This window comes from Leopardus geoffroyi, chromosome B1 (assembly GCF_018350155.1).
Source record: "Leopardus geoffroyi isolate Oge1 chromosome B1, O.geoffroyi_Oge1_pat1.0, whole genome shotgun sequence".
Lineage (NCBI taxonomy): Eukaryota > Metazoa > Chordata > Mammalia > Carnivora > Felidae > Leopardus > Leopardus geoffroyi.
The window spans coordinates 8,117,157-8,124,328 of NC_059327.1; the positions used below are offsets into that span (position 1 = coordinate 8,117,157).

At 46.8% G+C, this 7,172-nt stretch overlaps 1 pseudogene; it reads left to right on the forward strand.

The window, feature by feature from the left end:
* Positions 1 to 1,382: 1,382 nt before the first annotated feature.
* LOC123584657 lies at positions 1,383 to 3,975 on the forward strand (annotated as a pseudogene).
* Positions 3,976 to 7,172: the final 3,197 nt, after the last annotated feature.

Sequence of the window (7,172 nt, forward strand, 5' to 3'; positions counted from 1 at the left end):
GGATAATGTTTAATGGCAGTCAAGAGATAACAAAAACTGGGGAAAGGGAGCAGAGGAAGAATTGTCAGGAGTTCAGCTGAGCCGAAGAGAAGGCAAGCTGTCAGGTATGGAATAACTGATTACAGCAACAAGCCAAACATGAGAGTTAAACCTTAATCACTTACTGAGGTGGTATGAACAGGAGGCTAAACCCAGAGAAGAGCTGACTCCTTGATTCCATTTGCCTCCATGGAATGATGCACCATTTGAAGGTTAGGTGGATCCGTGCAGGCGGGGCCATCCCATAGCGGAAGGAGCCCTGAACAAAAGGCTCCCACAGTTTATGGACCATGGTGGTTAGGATAAAGTGAGGGGGAAATGCTAGGGGCAGAAAAGCACTGGGTACCGAGTCATAGTGGGGAAAAGTGTCTTGCTTTCCCCTTCTTCCTCTGCTAAGGAAAGCTTGGCAGAGATACCTGAAAAAGATCTTGGCAGAAGGCCTAAGATAAAGAGATCTAGGAACAAAGGCCCTGGGATCGGTATTTAAATATGTGAGGAGGATAGCTAGCCGGAGGGGCTGTCGGGGAAAGCCTGTGGAAGAGCCTGTGGTCAGGCCCGAAGAAGCACATGGAAGGTTTTGAACAGGAACCAGACTCCTCAAAGGTGGAATCATTTTTGCATTGGCTTTCACTGTGAGGTCAGTTGAGGAGGCAGGTGCATTGGGCTCAGAACCTAAGCTCTCAGCCACAGGGGAGGATGGAGTTCTGGTAGACTTTGGCATCTCCAAGCATGTCGTTAATTTTCCCCTGAAAACGTTTGCCAAATTCTGGGCCCTGTGAGGCAGGAGCTTCAAAAGCATGACAAAGCTATCAACAGTCTTGTAAGACAATGATTGCAATTTAGGACCTGAAACTAGAAGGGGGTCACAGAGAGTGCCCAGACCTCTTGGTTGAGTCCACGTCGCACTAGAAGTACAACACAATAATGGGGCTGCAAGGCAACCATGACTCACAGTTCTTGTTAAGCCTCTGTTGTTTTAGCACAGTAAGAGAAAGGTCAATACTGTCTGCAGGAACCAATCATTGCCGTAAGTCTCTGTAGTTTTTTACTCCAGAATAATTAGCATTTAATAAAAATTACTACGACACTTCAAGACTAATATCAAGACTAGAAATAAAGTAAAATAGATAAAGTAAATAAAGTAAAATAGATAAAATAAGTAAAATAGATAAAATGGTGTTCATAGAAACAAGCTGGCAGTTGACAGAGATATCACTGCCATCTGACAAGGACCTCACGATAATCGTGATTAGTATATGACAATACTAGAAACAGATGAAAAAATGGAGATTTGGGCAGAGAGCCGCCATCTCTAAAAGGAAAGAAACAGACTGCTAGAACTGAAGAGAAATTATTAAAATGTTGTTTTAAATAAAAGGTCTTTGAAGTATGAAGACAGCAGGAGACAAGACTACTGAAATTGACATGTTAATACAAAATTTGAAGGTGAAGTACAGAGAGAACAAAAAAACATTAAAAATAGTACAGTTTTTTTTAGAAGGTTTGTGAGACAAGAAAAGGTCTAATGTGCATGTAATTGGAGTCCCTAAAGGAGTGAAGGGAAAAATAAGGCAGAATCCATAGTTGAAGAGATAATGGCAAGACTTCTACAAACCATTGAACAGCAGATTAAGGAAGTTCTACAACACAGGCAAGATAAATACAGAGAAAACCCCAAATCCAAAACAAACAAGAAACCACTCAAACAGCAAAGACCGTGAAAACAATGGTTAAGCAACCTGAAGGAAGGAAACCTTACCTTCAAAGGGACAAGGAGACACACAGCTGGCCGGCTTCTAGAGAGTAATGATAGAAATCCTAAGATAACAGAATTGCATAGTTAAGGTGCACAAAGATAGCTACCAATCCAGAACCCATTAATCAGCAAAAGATCCTTTAAAAACAGCGAAATACACATGTCTTCAGAGGAAATACTGAGATCGTTGAAAGAAGTGCTGAATGGTGTTCATTAGGTAGAAGAAAATGTATCCTCGCGGGGAAAAAAGTAAAAAAATACATTTTAAAGATATACAGGAAAATATGAGTGAATATTGACTGTAAACAAAACAACAGTGGTAGTGTCTTGTTGATGTAAATAACAATTCAGAGTTAAAATGCATCAAACCTTTTCAAGCTACGCAGGGACGGGTCCATATGGTATTGTTCTTCATTCTCCTTATAACTTCAAGGGAAACTTTCATGAAGTCTGGAGCCATTGATATCCTGTAAGTGAAGCAGGAGGGTGTCTTCAAATTCCTTGCAGCAGGAGCCCGTTTAGGCGGCACCAACCTTGACTTCCAATGGAACAGTCCATCTACAAAAGGAAACGTGAGGGGTTCTACATCACAAATCTGAAGAGAACCTGGGAGCTTCTGCTGGTAGCTCGTGCCTTGTTGCCATTGCAAACCCAGCTGATGTGTGTGTCATCTCATCTAGGAGTCATGGCCAGCGAGCTGTGCTGAAGTTTGCTGCTGCTACTAGAATCATTCCTACTGCCGGCTGCCCGACTCCTGGAACCTTCTCTAACCAGGTCCAGGCAGCCTTCTGGTGGTTACTGATCCTTGGGCTGACCACCAGCCTCTCACAGAGGCATCTCACCTTAACCTGTCTGCCCTCGCTCTGTGTAACACTCTCCTCTGCCCTGTGTGGACATCGCCATCCCTTGCGACAATAAGGGAGCTCACTCAGTGGGTCTGATGTGGTGGATGCTGGCCCCTCCCCCCCCCCCCCCCAGGAAGTTCTGCGCATGCGTGGCACCATTTCCGGTGAACACACCTGGGAGGTCGTGCTGATCTCTACTCTACAGAGACCCTGCAGAGAATGAAAAGGAAGAACAGCCTGCTGCCAAAAAGGCTGTGACCAAAGAGGAATTTCAGGGTGAATGGGCTACTCCAGCGTCTGGGTTCACTGCTGCTCAACCTGAAGTCACAGACCGGTCTGAAGGCGGGCAGGTGCCCTCTGTGCCTGTTGGGCACTTCCTACTGAAGACCGGGGCGGTCAGGTCTGCAGCTGCCACTGCTCAGGCCACTGGGAGGGTAGGAACAACCACTGAGTGGTCTTAAGCCGCTCTTCCACAAAGGCAAACAAAATGGAAATACAGCCGATGGAAAATAAGCAGTTTCTAAAAATGAATAATAAAAGAAAATGCACAATGATGTTATAAAAGTTGAGGGGGGTATGGTGAATTAAAGTGTTCTAAGGTTCAAGCATAAATAGGAGGAGTAAAAGCTGTGATTTATTTTTTAGATTGTAATATGTCAAAATCACCTGTCATTATGGTTATTACTAAAAGAGTAGTAAAAGTTTAACAATTTAATAGAACAAAATGGGATCATAGTAAAATATTTCTTACGAAAGAGGTAAGAAAGAAAAGCGTACACAAAATGGATTGGTTAAATGGAAAACAAAGGGTGGTAAAGTAAATATGAATCAGATAAGTTCTCTAACTTAAAGACTAAGGTTACAAAGCTATGTGTTGGATGCTGGGTCACTGTGTGGAGGGACGTTTTTGTAGTTTTGTTGATTATAGGGGGCAGAGTCACAATGCCATCTGTTCCCACGGGGGAAGGCAACCCCCAAAGTGAACTGATAAAGTTTGGGCAAGGTTTGCAGTAGTGAAAGGAAGCACGGAGACCTTCTGGGTGAGGACTTCTGGGCTACTCAGTCTACTGTAGTGCTTCTACACCTGTAGTTGATGGTCTGTGTGGTTGCATTCCTCTGTTCTATGTGTGTCAGAAGAGATTCTTTTGATGGGGAATTCTTGCATATACAGGAAGTGTCAGTGAGACGCTCCCTCATCATTTACCACCAGTGGGACTATCAGATCATAACGCAAGTGACTGTGTACTCTTGTTTTAAAAGTCTTCCATGTACTCCTGATGTCCTGCTGGTTGACAAGTCAGAAGCCTTGGTCACAATAGCTCTGACTTTGAAGATATCACACCTTGGCTCACAGATATGGCTGATAAAGCCCAAAAAATCTCAAGAGCTTGCTCTGTGAATAATGTTTCTTGGGAGTATGTGGATGGATTTGCAACACTCAGTCCCTCTGGAAGTCCCGGAAAGACTGTTTTTGTTTGTTTGTTTGTTGTTTTTTCAGACTTCCACCACCCAAGGGAAAGCCTTAAAACTTCTCAGACACTGAGTATCAGATACAGTCTGTGTCCCACTGGGGCACTCCATGTGGACATTTCAGTTGGGTATCATAAGAAGTATCACCCTGTAAGCAGGTTCCAAACCAGCAGGCTTGGAGGCTCTTCTCAGGGAGCTGAAGCTCTCTATACCTCTGGGACATCTCAAGTGCAATGCTCCCTTTGAGCTGTAAATCTTTGTGACTAATGATTTTGCTGATTGTGGTCTCTGGCAAAGAGAAGCAGCTCCTTTCAGTTTAGAACTTGGGACTCCTTTGGAAAGGAAGCTATTCATTTTTTACTCAGCTTTGTCAGAATTTAATATCTGACCTAGGGAGTCTCCCTCTCTTTTTCTGACATTTTGGGCTGGGACATTTGGGTTTAAGTCAACCATCTTGTTGTTTATTGTCCACTTGTTTCATCTATTCCTTTTTCCCCTCTTTTCCTTTGTTTTTGTATGAATGAAGTATTCTTTATAATTCCATCATTTTTCTTTTGTTGATTCCCTTCCTATAACACTATATAATGTTATTTTCGTGGTCGCCTTAGAGTTTAAATTGTACATCTTTAATTTATTATTGTCTACTTCAGATAATATTATATTACTACATATACACCGTAAGAATTTTAAAATACTTCCATTTCTTCTCTCCCAACTTTTCCCACCTTTTTTCTGCTGTATATGCTATTTATCTCATTACATTGTTATTCTTCTGGCTACAAGCAGTCTGTTATCTTTTAAAGAGACTTACAGGGTAAAGAAAAAAAACCCTATTTTAATCTATGTTGTTCCCATAACTGGTGTTTTTTGTTCCTTTGTGTAAATCCATGTTCCTGTCTGGTATCATTTCCTTCCACTCGAAGGGAGGACTTCCTCTAACATTTCTTCTGGTGAAGAACCATCCCTGATGAGTTCTTGAAGCTCTTGTATGTTTTTGACCTTGCAAAATGGAGGTGAGAACGTAGAGCCACTTAAATGCCCTCTACGGGGGCGCCTGGGTGGCGCAGTCGGTTAAGCGTCCGACTTCAGCCAGGTCACGATCTCGCGGTCCGTGAGTTCGAGCCCCGCGTCGGGCTCTGGGCTGATGGCTCAGAGCCTGGAGCCTGTTTCCGATTCTGTGTCTCCCTCTCTCTCTGCCCCTCCCCCGTTCATGCTCTGTCTCTCTCTGTCCCAAAAATAAATAAACGTTAAAAAAAAAAAAAGAAAAAAAAAAACTGCTAAAAGAGACTGTCAAGTCATGGTTTCCTGCAGTGACTCCACAACTGTCATTCGCCTCGGGGCACGTGGGCCTCGGTTTCCCCCCGTGTGACTAGATGAACCTACCGGCTTTCCCAGAAAAGGGAGTGAACCGATCCCACGTGAGGGCTCAGGGTGAGTCACTGTGTGAGGCTGGGACCCGAGCAGCACGTTCCAGGAGCTCCACTGAGCAACCTTCAGACAGTAAACTTAGTCCCGTCCCCATACTGAGAATCCATTTCCTGGCAGGGCTGTGCAGACGGGCTTTACGTGCTGTCGGGAGGGCAGCACGGGGTAGATCCCCCGGGGAGAGTCTGAGTGAATCCTGCAGACGCTAAGTGTTCAATCCTGTTCGCCACCATTTGTCTAACTGCTAGGTCCGGTTGTTCCTGCACATCCTTGGAAACACTTTTATATTCTGTGCTTTGAATGACATGCTTAAATCGTATTGAGAGGTGACGGACTGATTGATAACTCTTCGGGTTAACCTAGTGGCTTCCCAACTTTTCTGAGTTGGCACTGAACCACAGTAAGCGACTTTGCACGGCCACCGAGAACAAACACACACATTCACACACCCGCGGGAGTAAGAGGACGGCGAAACGGCACGGATGCGCGCTGTGTGGCGTGCACTAGTATTTTCTGTTCTTTTGAAAAAATGTGGTGGCAACTCATTCAGTTGATTTCCCCACCCCTCCGATAGATCCCGGCTGGAAACACTCAAAGTCTGCCTTAGAATATTTTGGACCCAGTTTTCAGATGGGGGACTGAGTCACGTTTGGAGAAGCCACGTCTATGTGATGCCCTGCAGAGAAGCACAATCTGGTCTTTGAGAGAATTCCGGAGCTTTGGTGCTCTAAGGGCCACCTGCAGTGGCCCACTCATTTTGCAGATGGGGAAACTGAGGCCCAGCATGCATGGGTTGCTCAAGGCCACTCAGTGAGGGAGTGGCGGGGCCAGGATCAAACATGTCCCCCAGTTGGCTGCACTGCCTCCTCTTACAGCAGGTGCACTGCTGTTTTGACCCGGAGGAACTGGCAGCTTCTGGCCGTGGCATCTGGGAGGCCCTACCCAGTGACCGGGGTGAGCCGGGGTGGCAGCCTGCCACTCCCTCAGCTGGAGAGGGAGCTGGCCCCTCAGTGCGGGGAGCCATGTTGCTGGTGGAGTGGGTGGTCCCCTTCCACACGGCAGACTTCCTAGATGTCCAAGGCAAACACGGGGCTGGGAGATGCTGCAGCCCCCCGAGACCGGCCCCACATCCCTGCCAAGCACCGACAGCAAAGAGCCCCCCGCCCCCAAGCCACAGTCATTGGGGGAGATCTGAGTCTGTCACTCCCGGGGGTGGCCCCAGGCTCAGCAGGCCTGCCCGTTGCCACCTGCCCAAGCCGGCCGCTCAACCTTGGGGATACTTTTCCGTCCCTCCATCCCCTGGGACACAAGGGCAGCTGTCCTCCGAACTCAGCCCCTGCTTCCTGGCCCAGGGCGAGGGTGTCCCAAAGCTCACCTGGGGCCAGGCGGGAGAGGAGGCACAGCGCCAGCAGCAGGAAGCAGAGAGCCTTCATGGCGGCCGGCGGGTTGGGCCCGGATGCCTGGCCAAGGAGGCTCCTCGGAGGCCGAGCTGACAGAGGCTTCCAGAGGCGGGAGTGTATTTATAGGGCAGAGGGTTGCATAATCACATGGGCGATCTGAAGGCTGGTGTCGCAATCCACAGAGTGAACTTCTAATAACCCCTGGTGCCATTTGCCCCGAGTAGGCTGCGAGTCACG